The sequence below is a fragment of the Tauraco erythrolophus genome, chromosome 5 (assembly GCF_009769465.1).
Source record: "Tauraco erythrolophus isolate bTauEry1 chromosome 5, bTauEry1.pri, whole genome shotgun sequence".
Taxonomy (NCBI): Eukaryota; Metazoa; Chordata; class Aves; order Musophagiformes; family Musophagidae; genus Tauraco; species Tauraco erythrolophus.
Window position 1 is genome coordinate 82439726 of NC_141469.1, and position 19439 is coordinate 82459164.

Sequence of the window (19439 nt, forward strand, 5' to 3'; positions counted from 1 at the left end):
GTACGTGTACATGAAGCAGAGTGTTTAGTGTTTCAGATAAAGACAACATGAAATTGTAAAATGCAAATGCCTCTATTCAGTTGCTTGTTTTCCAGTTGTGGATGTGATTTATTTCCATGTCTGTTCTTAATACCAGTAATATGCTTGAGGTAAACTCAGTCTAAACAGTTCAGCCATTTGAAGTCAGAGAGAGTGATTAGGTCATACTGCAGCTCTGTAAACACCCTCTAGAAAGATTAAAGGACATAAAAGAGTTTTCCCATTTTCCACACAGCTAGTGTTACGGCAAGAATTCGTTCGGGGCACAAGAGTTACAAACAAGAATGGTAGTGATAATCCTTTGGTTGGTACTAGCTCCTCTGAATGCTGCTAGGAATGAGGTGGTTAGGTTGTGCGCGTAGTTGACTGTTTCCATGCTGACCTTGTTGAGAGACTCTGACATCTGGTTGGGAATCCCAGTCGTATCCTGGACAAGGCAAGTCTGTGGCTGCACATGCTACAACAGGTTGAAGAAGCCTCTTCAATGGCCTGGGGAAAGGCCAGATGCTGTACAGCCTTACCGAGATCAGCGTGGTTTCTGACCTAGTGGAGTTAGCATGGATTTTCCCCAACTCTTCTGCAGTGTGATGTCTCTGCCTGTGTGTCATACTATCTTAAGGAGAAAAATCTGAGAGGAGGTACTTCCTTTTTTCTTGAGAAAGGGTGAGGCTTGTTCTAACTACAGGTGTTCAGAAATGTTGGCAGAGATACCAGAAAATACAGACTAATTAAAATTATCACACTGCATGGTCCCCTGCGATTTTGGAGGCGTGTTTAGCTGCTTGCCACCTCGCTAGGTGGGCTGCTGAGGTTTGCAGGCCTCTGGTTTTCGTCCCATTCCCTCTTAACCTTTAGCTAAGGACCCGACAGAAATTTTGACGCCTGTCCCACGTCTGCTCTTGTGTTCATTGCCACGTGCTGATGGTCTCTGATTTGCCAGCTACCTCGGGCGTGCAAGTAGCATCTTGAGAACCAGCTCAAGTTTTAATATAGTAACTTTCCTTCCTAGTTGACCTCACAAGTCTCAGTCTTTCAGGAGGAGAGGCTTCTGTTCTTCCTTTCATTCTGCTCCCCTTTGAAGGAGTTCTCTTTGAATGTTTGGGTGAACATTACCTAACTTTAGAAAGTGGTAATGGAAGAATGAATAAAATCCAATTCTCTTCTGCTGACACTTACTTTAGGGAGAACATAGGAGATAATCCATTTCTAAAGAGATTCCAGAGTACCAACTTCCCCAGGCTGGCATGAAGAACTTCCTTAACTTTTTGTTTTGAATGCATCTTCTGTCAGTACTCCTTTAATAGTGATTGTTGATCCTATGGACTTCCTGCTCTGACATGCTGGATGAGGATTTACTAGGCATATTGTCTTGATCACGCTGTTCTGTGTATCTTTACTAGGCCTTTGTATGTTGTGTTGGCATTTTATGAACCAGAGTTTGTTACTTTGGTCATCTGCATCTGGACATATCTCCAGCTTCTTGAAGGGCATCTTCTTAATAGACTCCCTTCCTCTGCTGTGAGTTGTCTCTTTCTTCCCTTGTTTCTAAAGCCTTTTTTGTCACAAGAGAATAAACTTGGTCCAGGCTTCCAACATGGTGACCTTAAACAACCTTCATATTTCTTACAAATATTTAACCCATTTAGTTGTCAAGACCTGACAGGAGATACTAAGAATAGGTCCAGCACACCCACCCACACCGCTGTCACTCACAGGACCGGATGTGTGGCAGACATCCTGCAGGTAGCATTAAATTGGTTAAACCACATTCTGGAAGACGCCTGACCAGCTAAGCTCAACAGAGGCTGCCAGAGCTGCCTAAGAAGCTGAAGGAATAAATTTAGCAGTTAACCTGCAATGGTGCTACGTATTTGCTTCTGTTGTTTGGATTGAGCTGCTGTGGTGTGTTTTAAGATGGTTTGGTGTAGTACAAGTAGCTACTTAAAGTTCTGCACACACGTGGGTACATGCTCTGTCTGTACAGTCGCTGTCTCATGTCTGGAAGAGTCTTCATAGAGGTGGAGGGGTTTGCCTCCAGCAGTGTCTTTTTGTTGTTTCTTTCCTGTTGCTGTCTTTGTCAGAAAGAATCAAAGGTTGATTTAGCCCTTCAGCCAGTTTTGTGGCATCCTTGCTGGGGAAAACTACTGCAAAAGATGTCCATGGACAACCTTGGTTGCTTCATAAGGGTGTGGAAGGGAATGACTGGTGGTAGTCCACGTGCAAGAGGCGGTGGTGACTCTTGGAGGAAACGGGAAGAGCGTGACTGGTGTGGCGGTAGAGAATTTGAGCAAGGAAACTGCTTTATGTCTATTGTGTTGGGAAGGAAAAAGTTAATATATTCATTTAGGTGCAGATGAGTGACAATATATCTAACCTGTTTTTCTCATGTGAAAGCATCTCTACCTTATGCATAAGATGCTCAGCCCAAGGAAGAAGAACAATTCTTCCTACTATAAGTCCTACTATAAGCTGTGGCTGGACAACAGGAAGCATGAGCTGCGTCACTAGCAAACGTGACCTTTCTTAATCCTTTGCAGAGCTGTCGTGTGCGTTCAGGATTTAAATACCCAGCTAGAGTGGCTGAGGACAGGTAAGCACAGACAGAAGCCATAAAGAATAAGCAAAGGTTGCCTGTGTTCCCGTGCTAGACCTTATCATTTCTGGTTTCTGTTGTGTGTTGGGGACAGCTGCGTCATTAAATATGTATGTAGTGGAAGCAGGACTGCGGGGTGAAGAAGGAAATGTTGGTCTTCCACTTGCTTTTGCTGGGTTTCCCTTTCCTTTCTCCCCTCCTGCAGAACTGGGAAGTAGTTGGCTAATGCTCGGCAGTGACAGTCCAGGGTAATGTTTGTAAGCTGTGGCAAGAGGGGCTCAGTTGGAACTGTCCCTGTTAAGGTGTGGATATTGTGGACAGAGATACTGGAGCGAAGTAATCGAGCACTAATTTATCCCAGGAAGCACAGCATGCAAATGAGAGGGGAAAACAACAGCTTTGAAAACCTTAGCTTACTGCTAAGATGTAACAGCTGAATATGAATCGCCTAGCTGTCCACAGTATAAATCTGCAAACTCCAGAGAGATCATCTCCCTGTTCAGTACAAGTACACATGAGTCCTGGAAAGAGACTGGCAGTCAGAGCCACTTCCAGTTAGAGACTAGTTCAGTTGTTGAGGTTATATGCTCTAGCAACAGTAAAGTCTGGTGTTTTCCCAGCTGGAGTCGAGCGGCTTCTTGTTCATGACAGATTTGCATTGTTTGTCTTGGCTCTCTTGAAAGAGAATGAAGAACTGAAAAGAAATAAAATACTCTTTGTTATTAAATGTGTATAGATATAATATGTATCATGCCATTGAAAGCGGCAAACTGATTCTGATTTTTCTTTCCATATAGAAGTTGATTAAAGTTTTAGGCGGTCAGAATCTAGGTCCTAGTGAGGCACCTTTCAACCAAAGCATATTTTGATATTTCATTTTTCAGCGTTTTTTTTCTTGACCCCTGTCTTAGATGTGTAGACAGGCAGTAGCAGTTAGTCCTCTCCATCGTGGAGGTGCAACTGAACGTAGCTGATAATCAAGCTGTCGTTTTAAAACCTGCAATCTACAGACGAAACAGTGTGGTTGTCACCAGAGGTGGAGGTAGGGAGAAGATCAAGGAAGACTGGTCTTCAGGACAAGTGGAGACCTTTATCTGGAATATAAACCAGTGTAACATACGCTATTCCAGACATAGGTTATGGTTAGAACAAAGCAGGCTGCTTTACTTAACAGTTAGGAATGTCTAATGAAGGCCTAGTAGCTTAAATGATATAAATGAGTCTTCACTCTTCACACAATTAAGTTTTCCATGTTATGGACAAACATTACACTTGGAGTAGAGTAATAAGAGCTTTCATTTCCTCAAACTGATTATATTTAGATTTTTGTCAGGCCTTTGTAGCGTGTGTGGGAGAATTCTGCCTGTTAGGTTTTTATCTTAAATCTTGTGGCTGGTGACTGACTGTCTCTTGCTGGTTACAACAGCAGCTCCACCTCTTCCCGACGTTAATTAGGAGAGGTTACCTACAATTTAAGTAAACTAGTCCTGGGGCTACTTGTGAGGATGACCACAAAGATACAGGATGTGGAGGGGAGAAGGAGGAAAGAAAAGATTCATGGTTAACAGGTTTCTTAGGTTGTCATCTAATTTTCCTTCAGGATAGGGGAAGGGGTTAATAGTGAACTACTGGTACTGCTGTGAAGGTGCCGCACCCCAGAGTTACAGGAAGGATCACTGGGGACGCCGGAAAAAGGGGTGACCTTTGGATTGTTTTCATTCAACAGGGTACAGCGAGCTGAGTCATGTTGACTGCATGTTTTTTTTTCTATCCCATCACAGCACAAAGCCAGATTATATTGGCTGAATATGTTGTTATAAATCAACTTGGAAGTAAGTTCATGTTACCCTGCAGTTGGCAGTTGACTAGTTTAGCAGATAATTAGTAGCTAGCTAACATGTGGTGACTTGACTGTTAGCAGTCATCTCTCCTTCGGCTCAGCAACTTCCAGGACCATCTCACAACGCTTGTCCCTTGAGATCCTAACTGCCGGCATACGGGGTTAAAGATGGACAGCTTTGAAAGGCAAGCTTGTGTCTTCAAACATAGGAGTCTCAAAGGTGCTAGGCAGAGAGCTGCCTGTTTCTTTCAAAAATCCTTGGAGTTGTTTGTGTAGATAAATAGAAATGTGTATTTAAATGCCTACCAGGTGAAAGCTTTTGGTTTTGGTACAGATTTTAGCCTGAATGACTTTAGTTGTTTTCCCTACAGGTTGCTCTCAATGTAAGGATCCTGGATTATTTAAGGTATAAATGGCACTTCCCTACCTGATCGTGTCGGGGAATTTAATTTTCCTCCAGCAGTGCTGAACTTTCAGGGAGAATATCGCCAGTGTTATGGAGAGCACTGGCCCTGCACTGAAAAGAGCAGTGACCCATTGGGTTTGATTCAGTTGTCATCACATTGGCTTCTAACACTGAGGCACCTTGGGGTATCTGAGATATACTTGGGAGTACTGGTGGACGAGAAGCTCAATATGAGCCGGCAATGTGCTCTTGCGGCCCAGAAGGCCAACCGCGTCCTGGGCTGCATCAAGAGGAGCGTGGCCAGCAGGTCGAGGGAGGTGATTCTCCCCCTCTACTCTGCCCTTGTGAGACCTCACCTGGAGTACTGCGTCCAGTTCTGGAGTCCCCAACATAAGAAGGACATGGACCAGTTGGAGAGGGTCCAGAGGAGGCCACGAAGATGATAAGAGGGCTGGAGCACCTTTCCTATGAGGACAGGCTGAAAGAGTTGGGGCTGTTCAGCCTGGAGAAGAGGAGGCTCCGGGGTGACCTTATAGCGGTCTTCCAGTACCTCAAGGGGGCCTACAAGAAAGATGGGGAGAAGGCTGTTCAGGAGGGCCAGTTGTGATAGGACAAGGGGTAATGGTTTTAAAATAGAGGGAGGTAGATTCAGGTTGGATATTAGGAAAAAATTTTTTACCATGAGAGTTGTAGAACACTGGAACAGGTTGCCCAGAGAGGTGGTGGATGCTCCATCCCTGGAGACGTTCAAGGCCAGGTTGGACGAGGCCCTGTGCAACCTGATCTAGTTGGAGATATCCCTGTTCCTTGTAGGGGGGTTGGACTAGATGACCTTTGAAGGTCCCTTCCAGCCCTAACCATTCTATGATTCTATATCCTCTTGGGTCTGGCACATAGGACTTGGGCAGACCTTCACCATTCCTGAGCAGCAGTTGGAGCCTGTGCACGATAGAGGTGTCAGCACAGGCATAGAACTGCCTGCTGTTGGCTACTTTGTCTTGAAGAAAGAGGCAGAAGAGCCAGTCCAGCAGCACCCAACTGCTAGGCTAAGGGGGTGAGGGGAGAGTTGATACTTGTGAGTGTCAACTACTAGTAGCGTTACTATAACTATGTCAATGTTTGAAGGATGGCTAATAGTAAGAGAGTTTCTCCTTCCCTCTGTGGCCAAGGATGTTCGAAATTTGTTTTCCTTTTCAAACAGATTAGTGCTCATTCTGTCTTGGTGGTGGTAGAGACAACTTGAGTTAAGATACCTTTGAAAAGTTGTAATTTTTTTTATTGAAGACTTCTTTCTCGAAAACCCACATCTTGGTGACTCCTGTGGGAATGTCATGCATGGCTGAACATCTTGAACACGTGTTCCTCATCTCCAACATCAGATTTAGGGTTGCCAAGCACTTCCCAAGGGTTTGGCCTGGGGAATCTCTTGAGTATTTGAAGTAAACCACTGTTTACAATGGATGAGCAGTAGTTCGTGCAAAGTCAACTGCCAAACCCTTGTGGAGTCACCGTCATTGCAAAGTGTTTGTTCTGTGGCCTATGTCGGTATGAGTGAGTCTTACTGACTTCTTGAATTAAAAATCATGCAAACTTCTAGATTTTGTGTTCTGGTAGTGCTGACATCTGTGTTAGATGAGCTTTGGATCAAGCACAGAGGGCATTTGCATGCCTTCAAGTTGTAACAATGTCGGCTATATTTACTAAGCATCATTCAGCGTGTAGGGAAGATTTCCTGTTTATATTAGCAACTAAGTCATACAGTCATGAATGCTCTTGGCTAGAACATGTCTTAGAATCATAGAATCATAGAATGGTTAGGGCTGGAAGGGACCTTCAAAGGTCATCTAGTCCAACCCCCCTGCAAGGAACAGGGATATCTCCAACTAGATCAGGTTGCTCAGGGCCTTGTCCAACCTGGCCTTGAACGTCTCCAGGGATGGAGCATCCACCACCTCTCTGGGCAACCTGTTCCAGTGTTCTACCACTCTCATAGTAAAAAATTTTTTCCTAATATCCAACCTGAACCTACCTCCCTCTATTTTAAAACCATTACCCCTTTTCCTATCATAACTGGCCCTCCTGAACAGCCTCTCCCCATCTTTCCTGTAGGCCCCCTTGAGGTACTGGAAGACCGCTATAAGGTCACCCCGGAGCCTCCTCTTCTCCAGGCTGAACAGCCCCAACTCTTTCAGCCTGTCCTCATAGGAAAGGTGCTCCAGCCCTCTTATCATCTTCGTGGCCCTCCTCTGGACCCTCTCCAACTGGTCCATGTCCTTTTTATGTTGGGGACTCCAGAACTGGACGCAGTACTCCAAGTGAGGTCTCACGAGGGCAGAGTAGAGGGGGAGAATCACCTCCCTCGACCTGCTGGCCACGCTCCTCTTGATGCAGCCCAGGACGCGGTTGGCCTTCTGGGCCGCAAGAGCACATAATGTCTTGCAACACTTCTTTGAAAAGCATTTCTTCTAGAATGGGTGCAAGACTAGTTTTTCCATGAATTTTGTGCACTGACCCTGACAAATCATTTATGTTCCCCTTGAGACTCTAACTCGGTGTGTACAAGCTTTCAAGAGAGGGCTTCACAGATGTTCCTGGTGATCAGCTGACTGTGAGACCATGTAGTGGCCTGAGCTCACCTTGCAGTGAATTTGAGTTGTGTGTGCCATCCTACAGCGAAGCTGATCTTTTGGAGAGGCAGCCTTCAGATGAAGAGTGAAAAGTCACACTTTGTGCATGTTTTCCTCTCCTGAAAGGACTGTAGTTAGTCTGGCAAAGCTCAGAGCACTTCTGTCTGTGGCCCAGCAATGAGAACTGCTGGATGAGCTAAGTCAGGTTTATATGCAGTGTTTTTCCTGCCCTGTGGCTTCAAGGTATCAGCTGTGTGCTGAAAGATAGTTTACATAATTAGAAACCATGCAGTCAGGTTTTTTTAAACACCATGTATCCATTTCTGTTCCCTTCCAAATGTAGTTCTTTTCCCCTGCTTCCTTCACTCAAGTCCAGAAAGTTGGGGGGAAAAAAGGACTAGTCAAGAGGGAGCTGACTACTTAAGGATGAGCTACCATCATCCAGGAAGACCAGTAAGATGCTCTCCTCCCTCTACTCCCCTGAAACCAGCCGAGGAGTGTTTTCCCTGTGCCACTGAAGACTTCTGTCTCTCAGAATGTGAGTAATGCCATCCAAAAGAGCGCTTAAAGTGTCGTAAACAAAACGATTGCATCAGGTGCAATGTCAGAGTATGGCTGTTTCCAGGAAAAATGTATGGCTTGCCGTGTAGTTCGTGGCTGTTATTCCACTGAGTGGCTTGGTGTCTGCAACCCTGCAGCTGTTTCTAATTCCAGCCAAGTCTTAGAGTGGAATAACAGCCCAAGCAGATTTTGATTGTCTAGCTCTTGTCCTCCATGTCCTTTAAAACAGACTGTAGCTCTGTCTTGTCTAGTTTTTACCCTCCTCTTGTAAGAATAGCTTTCCATTGCGGTCATTCTCTTTACAGCCCTCTTTGGGTCTGCTCTAGGTGTAGTCCATCTGTGGCAGTAGAATTGTACATGATGCTCCAGAGGGAGTCTGTGTTGCTGTGCATGGAATACTACTTCTGTCTCAAAGTAGCTTATCTGCAATACTGACTTGATTTGCAATTTCCTTTTTCATGGCTGAATCAGAATTTTGGCTTCAAGCAGTTCCTGGATTGCCTACAGCATGGTCAAGTATTTCCCTTTTTTACTGGATGATTTTTCAGAATTTAAGAGTTGTTGCTTGGTCTACAGGCGTTCAATCTTGCACTTCACTCTATTGCATACTATTGTATTTTGTTACCTGATTTACTTCTGAATTAAATCCTGAGTTGTTTCCAAGTACCTAGGACCCTCTCAACCCGGAGCAGAGAAGTGAGGGATGACTTATTCCCCTTTGGCTCAGAGCTGTTGTCCCCACATCCCTTGCAATATTTCACCAAGATCTCCAACCTTACCTAGGTGGTCTTGGAAATGATCTTGCTGACTTGTCCCTGCACAGGTGCAACACAGGAGCTGGCTTATCACTGTCAAACTTCTCTCCTTGTCGTTGTGCTGGAGTGTACTGGCCTGGCTCCCTGCGTGCATGCTGCCTGGCAGTGTCTGTGTGTTGTGGAGATGATTTGGGAGAGACGAAGGCTCCTTCCACTTCAGTTCGAGAGCCTCATGTCCCCAGAAGTAAGAGAAGTACCCAGACTGACTGTAGTATGTAGACACAGCCTGAGAAACTTAACCGTCACCAGCACTGTTGGATTCCATCTCCCCAGCCAAATGCTTTGTAAGCCTGGCTCCCTGCACCAGCCTTCTCTTTTTTTTTTTTTTTTTAGCAACCCAGACCAGGGTCCAGCCCAACCAGTATCAGCAAGCAGGAAGGGTGGAACATCTGAAGAACCCTGCCTGTCTGCAAGGAGATTGCCCATATGCTCAGCATGAAGATGTTACTATGCTGTTATTGCAGCCTTATTATAGCTAAGCATTCCGTGTGTATGTGTCCTCCTGTTCTAGTGTAAATATGTGAAAGTACTGGTGCCAGAGTGGGGGTGGTCCTCTTAAATTTAAAAGAAAAAAAATCCTTAAAATGCTGTGTTCTAGCTACAAAAAATCCTGAAGCACTGTGACTCCATGTTTGCAGTGGAAGGTTGCTGGTTAGAGAAAGATTATCTGCCACCACTTTGTGCACTACCTATAGTGTTGTTACAGAGTAGCCTAAACAATGTTTGTACTTTGTTCTGTTTCCTGTAGGGGATGAAGCCTCAGACTCACTAGAGAAGTTGTGTGTGGTTGCTGCTAGTCTTTGCTGCTGGGAAACTATGGATGCAGGAGGGAATTTGGATCAGTCCGCAAGAATAAGCCCTCTCTTGAGTATGGGAACTGAGAGGTGCAGGTAGTTGTGCACAGCCAGTAGCAACACTGTGTCCTTGCTGGTGATGCTCTAGTGCAGCTCTGCACAGCATGGACAGGAGCATTGAAATTCTACAGGTCATGGGTGGTGTCCCTCACATGCTGGTAGCTACCTGTATGGTGTCTTTGCTCTGTATTCCCCGAGACTGCTGTCTCTGTAGTGTGACTGACATGCCCCTCGGTGTGGCAGGAAGATTTCTGGATCCATGAGACTGCAGAGTCCACTGGGCTGGTGTTGAAGATCTGTTCCTTTTTGTTGTCCAGCAGTTCGAACATTGATATTCGTTTATATTTGTTGCTGTAGCCTCAAATTTTTGTGGCTCCTTTCTGGAGTCTAAAAGTGGGCATGGGAATGACACAAATTTCTTATTGTGTGGTTTTTGGTGTGTTGTTTTTTTTTCTCTACTTAGCCAAGTGTAGATCCTTGCCATTTATGGCAGCCTCAGCCTTCAAGGGTAAATGCTCCAAGGTCTAATTTGCAGTATTTTTGATTCTCATCTTACTGTTCCTCACTACTACCTTCCCTTTCCTGATTTAGAAACCACAGCTGTGCTCAAGATCACATCTGCTTCCATTTCCTTGAGTCTCTTTCTTCACACAAACTAATGATAACCTGGAAATATCTTGTTCTGTCATGGACGTGTTGTTGATTTAATCCTTCAGAATAGGAATAAGATAATTTGGATGAGGGGATTGAATGTACCCTCAGTAAATTTGCGGATGACACCAAGCTGGGAGGCTGTGTCCATCTGCTCGAGGGTAGGGAGGCCCTTCAGAGGGATTGGAACAGACTGGATCGTTGGGCTGAGGCCAATGGCATGAGCTTTAATAAGGCCAAGTGCAGAGTCCTTCACTTGGGGTATAAAAACCCCAAGCATCGCTATAGGCTCGGGGAGGAGTGGCTGGAGAGCTGCCTGGCGGAGAAGGACCTGGGGGTCTTGGTTGGCTACTGGCTTGATATGAGCCAGCAGTGTGCCCAGGTGGCCAAGAAGGCCAATGGGATACTGGCATGTATCAAGAATAGTGTGACCAGCAGGAGCAGGGAAGTGATCCTGCCCCTGTACTCGGCACTGGTGAGGCCGCACCTGGAATATTGTGCCCAGTTTTGGGCCCCTCGCTTTAAGAGAGATATTGAGCTCCTGGAGCGAGTCCAAAGAAGGGCGACTAAACTGGTCAAGGGGCTGGAAAATAAAACTTATGAGGAGCGTCTGAGGGAGTTGGGGCTGTTTAGCCTGGAGAAGAGGAGGCTGAGGGGAGACCTGGTTACGGCCTACAAATACTTGAGAAAAGATGGTGGGGAGGTGGGGGAAGGGCTCTTTACATTAGTGTTGGGTGATAGAACAAGAGGAAATGGGTATAAGCTTAGTCAGGGCAGATTCAGGTTGGATGTTAGGAAGTATTTCTTCTCTGAAAGGGTTGTCAGCCACTGGAATAGGCTGCCCAGGGAGGTGGTTGAGTCCCCATCCCTGGATGTGTTTAAGAATAGGGTGGATGATCTACTTAGCGATATGGTTTAATGGGGATTAGGGATGGTTGGACTCGATCTCTAAGGTCTTTTCCAACCTAGAAATCTATGAAATCTATGAAATTAAATTTCTTTTCCACTTAATAGTAGCTTCGTAGAACAATTGTGTTAAACAGAAAACAAATATAAAATTGCTTAACTCTTGGAAGTCACCTTTCATCTCCTAGAGATGAACATAAATCCAAAAACAAATATAGGAGAAAACAAATATAGGAGAAATATTTTTTCTTAATCTCTCTCTTCCTTCTCCCCTTATTTGATTTGCCTTTGACAAAACTTAGTCTCCAAGCACATGCATCATTCTCTGTACCTGAATAGCCATCCTTGAAGTAATGGAAAGAAATCTTCAGATACCTTCATCATCAGGTAACACAGTGTGAAGGTGATTTGAGCCAGCTGTAAATCTGTGCCTGTGTCTCAGTTTCTGGTTTTGCACTAACTTCTACGTGGGCAATTCATGACAACAACAGATCATTACTCTTGCTTCTCTGTGTTTCAAGAAGGACTGCCCGAGGAGAGGTTAAATACTACGGCGATACATGTACTGTAGGGATGTATATGACTCAATAAATGAGAGCTGTCATGGCAAACATGATGGGGAGGAGTCACAAGGGTTGTTGAAGCAATTCCAATGACATGTTAGTATAGCAACATCTGTTAATGGCTTAGTGTTTAAGACAATTCTTCAGCATTTTGTAAGTCAGGGCAGTTCTGAATAATGTGTGTTTCTCAATTAGGGAAGAGATTGGCAAGGCAGCAGGAGGCTCCAACTAGAAAATTACTTCATAGTAGTTTAATAAGGAGAAAGGTGTTGGGTTTTTTTTAGGGTCATCTGAAGTGAGAGACTGAGTAAACGCTGCTTGACTCAGAGCCTAGGTGAAACTATACAGTTTGCTCTTAAGGACACAGGAAGTGAAACAAGACTGGGGGGGGGAAATTGTGAAGAGTCACAGGCATAAAAGATTACTTCTGTATCCACTGACTTTGGATCTCTCCCTGATCTGCTTGCAATATGCATGAGTTCAATTTAGCTGGTAGTACAGCAATAAAAAAGGACAGCTGAAGACATAAGTTTGCTTGCGCAGTAAACTCTGCTTTAAGTAATTTCCAGCTTGTCCACAAGCTATTTAGACTGGTTGCTGCTGAACAGAATCCTGGCTATTCTGTAGTTTGTTGCTGATACAGCTCTAGCAGAGTAACCTAATCCTGTTAGTGTTTCGCTACTGACAAATCAAAGCAATGTGCTAAAAGCAAATGCCAAAGGCTGAAACAACACTTAACCCTAGTTTGCTTATGGCTTTCGTACAGTATCCTTTGTGCAAGGAATGAGGCTGAAGTCATGGGATGTGAGGATTATTTGAGTGACACTAAAGGTACCAGAGCATTTGTGGACCAGAGGGGATGGTGAGCTCTTTGTGGGGAAATTCCACGCTTTGTGCATGCCATGTAGGAAACTTCAGTGCTTAAGATGAAGCTGTGAACCTACTCTGGGAGCCAGCTACATGTCTACCCCTTCCTGGATTGTCTTCTTTCTCTTTAACAACAGAACCAGGGTTAATTAAGTCATAACATGCCTTGCTGCCAAAAGGTGTTTCTGTTCAGACACCATTAAAAAACCCAACCAAACAAACAGTCTAGCTTTTTGTGAAGTTTCTTCCAGCTTCAGTTCCTGCAGTTATTGTGCCTGAGTATTGCTTCAGTTCTCATTTCAGGTGGACCCCACATCAGCAAGATCGTCTGGTTTGAACATACTGGGTAGACCAAGTGTTGGGCTAGAGCAGGCGCCAAAGTTAGACTGAAGGCTTCAAGTTCCAAGGATATCTTGACTTGAATTTAAGAGACTATTAATAAAATAAACTTGACAAGCAAGTCCCCGGTAGCTGTAATTAAACACAGCCCTATGACAGTCTCAACTTCAGTGGTGCTACCAAGGGAAAAATCAAAAAGTGGATGAAGGTCCTTGTGTATTGAAAGCTTCTAGTTTCCTGAAGTTTCATAACGAAATATACTCCCTCAATAAAATCAGAAAGGAAAGCGAAGGTTTAGTAGCTGTTGTTCTTATGGGCCTGATAAAGGACGTTGATGACTTCCCGAAAAGTGAATTGATTTTGTATTTCAGGAGCTTTATTTCAACTGCTAGACGAGGATTTGGAGCTAGGGCTTCAGAGAAGCACAGGCAGGTCCATACTGGGATAGTTCAGCACCTGCTAAGCAAAGGCCTTGTGCTCATGTGGCCTGACTGGTGTCCCTGGCAGAGGAACCTGAGCGGTGGTCCATGTGTGAGGCTGCAGACACACTGTGTTCTTGGCTGCCATTTGGTGTTTAGTGAAGTTTTTCCAACTAGGGTTTATCCTGGGAAATTCCACATCTTTAAAAGTTTCCTGCTCCTAAGTATCTGGTTTAAAGAATCATGGTCTGGAACGCTGGTTTTGAGTCCTTTGTTGGGAAAGTTTGGGTTTATGTGGACATGCGGATTTTCTCTTTGGAAACCAACTGGACAGAGATGAGCCAAGATAAGCTTTATGTGCCAGTGTGCGCAGCTGTCCTGGATTTGGCTGGGAAGGAGTGAGCTTTTTTGCGAGACGCTGAGAGGGCACACAGCCAGGCAGCTGACCCAAACTGCATGCTCCCAGTACATATTGGGGGAGCTATCCCGGGAAAGGCATTCACTTTGGTCTGGAGCAAGCCGAGTTCCTGGTTCCCTGTGGTGAGCAGTTGTAGCACTCGTTCTGTATTGTTCTCATAAGAGTATTATTGTAGTTATTATCCCTTCTTGTTTCTCTCGTGTCATTCCATTAAACTGCCCTTACCCCAGCCCACCAGTTTTGTCCTTTCCTCCCGATTATCTCCTCCCTACCTCACTAAGTGGGAGGAGTGAGCGGTGGCATGGTAGCCCAGCTGCCAGCTGGGCTAAACCACGGCAACAGTCGAATAACTGGTGTTTGTAAAGGCAAATGAATGTGGCTGAAATCCAGTGGCAGATACACTTGAACCCTATGCATCTTGTGAGAAAGGAGAAGGGACAAGCCAAGCTGTAAGGTGTATTGGGTGTATACTGTGCTTTTTCCTCACACAAAAGTTTGGATATGCCTTTCCTGAATACTTCGAAAGAACTATTTCAAAATATGTTCATGCTGAATATTTAAAATATTGCTAATATAGAATCATAGAATGGTTTGGGTTGGAAGGGACCTCAAAGATCAGCTAGTTCCAACCCCCCTGCCATGGGCAGGGAAATCCTCCACTACACCAGGTTGCCCAAAGCCTCATCCAACCTGGCCTTGAACACTTCCAGGGATGGGGCATCCACAACTTCTCTGGGCAACCTGTTCCAGTACCTCACCACCCTCAATGTAAAGAATTTCTTTCTTATATCTCACCTAAATCTGCCCTCTTTCAGTTTAAAGCCATTGCCCCTTGTCCTATCACTACATGCCCTTGCAAAAAGTCCCTCTCCAGCTTTCCTGTAGGCCCCCTTTAGGTACTGGAAGGCTGCAATAAGATCACCCCGGAGCCTTCTCTTCTCCAGGCTGAACAGCCCCAACTCTCTCAGCCTATCTTCATAGCAGAGGTGCTCCAGCCCTCGGATCATCTTCGTGGCCTCCTCTGGACTCGTTCCAGTAGCTCCATGTCCTTCTTGTGTTGGGGACTCCAGAGCTGAACACAGTATTCCAGGTGGGGTCTCACGAGAGCTGAGTATATTGGAAGATACTTGTGTGTAACCTTTCTCAAATGTGTTTGCAGATCACAACTGTGAAAGAGTCGCAGTGTCCTGCACTGGGGACTGGACTCTCTTAAACTCATGACTATGAAAGTGTAGCCTGAGTTTCCTTCAGCTTTTCTATTCAAGAAGGCTGCCTGGTAGGTGCCTGCCTCGAGAGCTGTATTTGGGGTGGCATCACTGGATCAGTATTGACTTTTTCTTGAAAGAAGAGCTATTGTCCCAAGAAAAGAGCTAAGCAGTTTGTCTGGCAAGAACCTCTGTAAACGTGAATATCCTCTTAGGAGTTTTCTATCCTAATATTAATTTAGGGTTGTGAATTAAGTGGTTTTTGTTTCCTTGGCAGGTGCCTTGGTAACTGGATACCTTTGGAGGACAAAAGATGAAGAATGTTGGCTCATTGACCACTAATGAACTGATGTTATCCCAGTATCCACATGTGGAAGAATGTAATTTTATGCCTTGACTTCAGGTAAGTGCCTGTTGTATACCGTACTCACTTGCCAAGCTTTGGGGGAATGTAGGAAAATGACAGTGAGTGTCTGAAATTAATTTCCATATGTCTAAAAAGACAAATTTAGGTCCTGTGCAAGACATGAGGTGCTGTTGCTTTTGTGACACCCCTTTAGGTGCTCTCAGATAAGCGAAACACCTTTCAGCTTACCTGGGGGCCACAGCACCTTTCTCAAGTCTGATGTGTCATCAGATACAAATACCATACAGATGGAGCAATCTGCAGGCAAGAATGCTTGCTGCTGCAAAGCATAAGCTTCCTCTGCAACCTCTGCTGAATGCACTGTTGGGTGCTGAGAAACATGGTGCCTAGAGTTTCTTGGCAATTGGACTACATGATCGTTGTAGGACCCTTCCAACTGAACTATTCTGCTCAGAGGGCTGCCATGGTTCCTTAACTGTCTAAGAGCAAAGACGCCAACACATCCTTCCTGGAGGTACTGATCTAGCTAGGCAGGTCAGACCACATTTTGCTCAGGAGACAGGGAAAACATTGATCTGAAGCTGGCCATTGTTATATCACAGGATTAATAATACTTCATTATTATTATGAAGGAATGCCTGACAGCTAAATGAACTACAGACTTGTGGAGTCAATGGAGGACACCTAGGGAAGACAAGAACACAGCGATCAGATTACGGTGCTTCCTGAGAGAGTTTTTTAAACTTCCAGTGATTCGAGTCAGGAAATTCTTGGATCAAAGATGAAATAGTCATATTTAAAGGCTCTACGCAGAATTTTCTTCCAGAAAAGTGATTATTCCTTTTAAATGTGCAAAATATTTGACATTTTTCATACCTTGCAGGAAGGAGTTAGTGTTATATAATATGCAGGTATGATATGTCTCTTCTTGTGCGTGTTTTAAACCTGCCACTCTTATTTGAAGTCCCTGAGTTATTGTATGAGAAGAAAGAGTGAATAGTGTTTTCCTGTCACTTTCACTACTCCACACAGTTCTCTCTAGACCCCTATCTCTTCCTTCATACCTTTTTCAGATTGCAGAATCCTGGTTCTGTTCAGGCAGCCCGTGCATAGGAGCTGCTATGTTCCTTTGATCAGCTGTGCTGCTTCTTCTGGGACCTTTTCTGTTCCTCTGCATTGGCTTTGAGATGGGCAAATGGACCAGAATTTAATGCAATACTCAGATACAGGCATAATGTGAATTAATTTTGTCATATAAGTTTTTTCCCTTTTGGCTTTTCTGTTCTCTTTCCAAGTAGTTTCTAGTGTTCCTCTTGTTTTTTGACTGCTGCTGAGTTGATGTTTTAATAGGAGACTCTGCCTTGATCTCATTCCTGAAAAGAATAACCAACTCAACACCTGATTCTTGGTAAGGTTAGGGCTGTTTTTTCTGTCTGTGTGTCACTTCATAATTTTTTCATTCCAAAGTTCATCTGTTTTATTACATAGTATCGCAATATTATGAGATGTTTCTGCAGCATGTTGTAGTTTTTAATGTCATGAGTAGACAGTTATTGTCGGATGATTGTCATATCAGTATTTCTTTTTTTTTAGATCACTTAAGAATGTAGCAGAGATTCCTGTGAGATAGCGACCTGGCTTCACAAAAAACATTATTGTTTATTGGCTGTGTTCCTCTCTTAAACGGTTTTCTGCCTCAAGCCTTTATATCTCATGGCAGCACAGATCTTTTAAGAGGCTTTTGTGAGAGGTCTTGTTTAATTTCTTTTGGAAATCAGAGCAGACATCGATCAGATTTGCTTCCTGCACCAGCTGTTGGCCTGCCCGGGAACTGAGGTAGGTTTGCAAGGCAACACTTTGCTTTACAAAAGCTGTGATGATTCTACCTCATACAGCATATTTACAGTAATATTTGCTGCTTTTATTACTTAGTTGCTTGTGCTAATGTGGGCATTTTGTGTATCATACTACACTGTCAGAGGTTCCCTGTGCTTGCTTTAGAATCTAGTTTTTGAAAGATTGCCAGGAGACCAAGGTATATAAAGTAGTGTTCGGTGAGAGGGTGCACCAATAATGCAATTTTTCCATCCTTCACTTTGGTTGAGTGCTACCTGATCTGGACACTTTGTTATTGGCTTTTCCCTCAGTTTCTTTATACTGATAGAATCATAGAATGGTTAGGGTTGGAAGGGACCTCAAAGATCAGCTAGTTCCACCCCCCCTGCCATGGGCAGGGAAACCCTCCACTACACCAGGTTGCTCAAAGCTCCATCCAACCTGGCCTTGAACACTTCCAGGGATGGGGCATCCACAATTCTTCTGGGCAACCTGTTCGAGTGTTTCACCACCCTCATTGTAAAAAACTTCTTCTTTATATCTCACCTAAATCTGCCCTCTTTCAGTTTAAAGCCATTGACCCCTGTCCTATCACTACACACCCTTGTAAAAAGTCCCTCTCCAGCTTTCCTGTAGGCCCCCTTTAGGTACTGGAAGGCTGCAATAAGATCACCCCGGAGCCTTCTCTTCTCCAGGCTGAACAGCCCCAACTCTCTCAGCCTGTCTTCATAGCAGAGGTGCTCCAGCCCTTGGATCATCTTCATCGCCCTCCTCTGGATCCGCTCCAGCAGTTCCATGTCCCTCTTGTGTTGGGGACCCCAGAGCTGAACGTAGTACTGCAGGTGGGGTCTTATGAGAGTAGAGGGGCAGAATCCCCTCCCTCGACCTGCTGCCCACACTGCTTGGGACGCAGCCCAGGACACAGTTGGCTTTCTGGGCTGCCAGTGCACATTGCCAGCTCATGTTGAGCTTCTCATCAGCCAGCACCCCCAAGTCCTTTTCCTCAGAGCTTCTCTCCATTCTCCGCCCAGTCTGTACTTGTGCTTGGGATTGCCCCAACCCACGTGCAGGACCTTGCACTTGGCCTTGTTGAACTTCATGAGGTTCTCACAGGCCCACCTCTCCAGCCTGTCGAGGTCCCTCTGTATGGCATCCCTTCCCTCCAGTGTGTCCACAACATCACACAGCTTGGTGTCGTCAGCAAACTTGCTGGGGGTGCACTTGATCCCACTGTCCAAGTCACTGAGAAATATCAGCTAGATGGTGCTGGTATGCTTCTGCCTAACTTTTGAGTTTGTGTTGGGATTTTTTTTTCAGTTTGTGCCTGAGTTTAAAACCCGTTCATTTTTTTACAGCTTTTCTGAAAAAGGGCTTTCTTGCTCCCAGTGGTTTCAGATGGGTGTTTTTTAATACCATTATGTTTAGCTTTAGACATCCTCAAGGCTTTTGTTTGACAGGCAGAATGCATTTGCTCTGAGACTAACGTGATGTCTCTCTGTCTCCAGAAAACATGCAGTTCTTTAAAGTTCCCCTTTTAGGTTCACCCATTTTTTTATTTTTGTGTGGTTCCTGTCTTTGAAATTGAGCGTGGCAGTAGCTGGTCTTCTGGCTTTAGGGATCTGCAGCAATGCTGAGTCTGATGCTGATATAGTTCAGGTACATGGCAGAAATACGATAAACCGATTGTGTGTACTGGTCAGGACTGCATCAAGCACTGATTCCCATGTTGAGGGTTTCCTGGCTGCCTGTTCCTGAAGCAGTTATTCACACCATCTAGAAATCTAGTGTTATCTGAGCGGTCAATAAAGATTTCATGTTTTACTTCAGAGTAGTTAAAATATTTGGAAATAATAGTTCCCTGGGATTTCCACACTCCGTTGCCTTCCTGTGACTGTTTCCTTTATGCCTCCTGTGTCCATGTCCTTGTTTAAGGTAAGCGTTTGAGGTCTGTGCCATCACTATCTTGGAGAATTCTGTGAAACATGGAAAGTGTTGTTTTGGCTTTCTCTCACTGTACCTTGTTCATACTGGACTGATTTTCTGCTACTTCTGTTTCCTATTTGACTTTTGTCAATTTTTGTCCTATTCTCTATTTGAGGTTGCAGCGTCTAGAATGGGATTCAGAGTGCTTCC